The sequence below is a fragment of the Octopus bimaculoides genome, chromosome 22 (assembly GCF_001194135.2).
Source record: "Octopus bimaculoides isolate UCB-OBI-ISO-001 chromosome 22, ASM119413v2, whole genome shotgun sequence".
NCBI lineage: Eukaryota > Metazoa > Mollusca > Cephalopoda > Octopoda > Octopodidae > Octopus > Octopus bimaculoides.
The window spans coordinates 19,634,702-19,637,163 of record NC_069002.1 but is presented as its reverse complement, the minus strand read 5'-3'; positions in this window follow the sequence as shown (position 1 = coordinate 19,637,163).

Genomic DNA, 2,462 nt, shown 5'->3' with positions numbered 1-2,462 from the left:
CAAATTAAGTTAAGGTCCAAAGGTCCCTGTTTAATTTGCTTAAAGAGAGAAAACGTTACTTCTAGAAAGGTATCTGGATCTAAAATAACATTATTTGAAGAATATTATCAATATTGAGAAGTCTTATATCTAAATATTAAAGGCCAATATTTAAATACTTTTTCGGTGAAAATTGACAAGTGAGAAAAGTATTTTCAATAAAATATTTTTCTTATAGACAGGTGAAAAACGGCAGAAATTTTAAAGAAAACTAATTCGGTCGAAAATTCGCCAAATGTAAATACTTAAAGATGTTAATAGAAATGAAAATATATTGTTTGATAAATTAACAAATATAAAAAAAAGGGGGCAGGAAATAGGTAAGTCATAAAAAAAGAAAAGATATACGTGTCCAATATCATGAGATATCCATGAAACGTCAAAGAATAACAGCATGGCAAATGTGCAACAAATGTAGATGGTAGTCAACTATAATTTGTGTGTGTTTGTGATTGTATATGCCTGCGTCTTAGTATTTTTGTGTATTTGAATGTATGTGTATCTATAACTTATATATATATATATATATATATATATATGTATGTATGTATAGGGTGTCCCAAATATACCTGATGGGTTTCAATTCTCAACAACTTCCTTAAATTTATAAATGAATGCATGAAAGATTGATACAATATAAAGGATATAATGGAAATTAATATGCCGAAGTCAAATTTTGCATCGCTATTACATCACATATGAAAAATGAAGTCGCTTAAATGGCAGCCATTTTCGGCTTCGTACGTCCATGTTCTTTCCCAACCTTGCACCATAACATTCTCAAGAGTTTCAAACCCTGCTTCTCTGATTACTTTTTTGATGTTCTCATTCAGTTGCACCAGGGTCTCCGGTGTGTTGACGTAAACCCTCTCTTTCAGATATCCCCATAAGGAATAATCCGGGTTAGTCCAGTATACGGAACTTGAAGGCCACTGAAAGGAGACATCACACATGGTTCCAGCAAGATGGTGCAAATGCTCATACCGCAAGAGAAACAATGCAATTGTTATGGCAGTGCTTTGGAGAGAGAATAATCTCCTGTTACGGCAAGGTCAACTGGACTTCATGTTCCCCAGACTTGACTAGCCCAGATTTTTCTGTTGGGGATACCTGAATGAGAAGGTTTACGTCAACAAACCACAGACCTTGGTGCAACTGAAAGAGATCATCAATAGAGAAATGAGAGAAGTGGAGTCTGAGACTCTTGCGAGTGTTATGGTGCAAGTTTTGTTAAGAGCACGGGCGTGCGAAGCCGAAAATGGCTGCCATTTAAGCGATGCCATTTTTCGTATGTGATGTAGTGGCGTTGCAAAATATGACTAGTGCCCGTTAATGTCCATTAAATTCTGTACACTGTATCAAAATTTCATGCATTTATTTGAAAAGTCCGGGAAGTTATTAACATTTGAAATACATCATTGACTTTTGGGACACCCTCCATATATAGTGTAAAGGTAAGACACAAGGATCGAGGTGCAAGAAGATTGTAAGCTTCGCGTAGTCCGTAGAAGGTACAGAAAGCAACTTTCAGGAACAACAGTTTTTTATTGAAGTAGGTTTCAAATTTTTCTTGTATCGAAGTTCGATAAGGTGAAATAATAGTTTTATAGTTAATTGCTTTATGGTCAGTGGTAGGGGTTGGCGCTTATGCGAATAGAAATCCCAAATTAGGGAATGTTGTAAAAAAAGAATCAAGGCTACATGAGTTCCACAGCAGAAACGAGGAAGTAGTAATTCTCCAAACGAGAGAATTTCATTAGCTACACGTCAGGCCAAAGATACCTTAATCAAAAGAAGTTTACATTGTCGTGAAGAGAAACAAAGTCGACTCGTAGGAGATGGAAATGTACACTTCATTTGATTAAGGTCTCTTTGGCTCGACTCTGGCTAGAAGATTACCCTCGTTTGGATAATTACTACTTCCGAGATTCTGCTGGCTATAGAAAGTATTTTGCTTTGATTTTAACTACACCATTCCGTAAAAGTGTGTTTGTGGCTGTATATATATACAAATATATATATATATACAAATATATATATGTACAAATATATATGCAAATACAGAAGTACACAAATAGTCTCTTGCAAACATATGCAAACAACAAAACCCGGACGAAGACATATAAAAAAGAAGAAAAGCCAACAGCTTTATTCTGCGTCTTCAGGTAGAGATAGAAGATTTTAAACGAAATCTTATCCTTGAAATTCCATTATTTTGCATGGTCGTTCCACGAAGCTTTGCCGTGACCTTAATTTACATTTTAGGGCTTTTGTTCTGAACTTTTCACTTGCATCCATAATCTTGAATTTTCTTCTTAAAAGTATTTAAATATTTGAAATAGAATTTTGGCAGTCACCAAATTGACTACGTTAATTCTATTATACTTATAATGAAAATTGATACTTGTTGTCTCTCTCTTTCC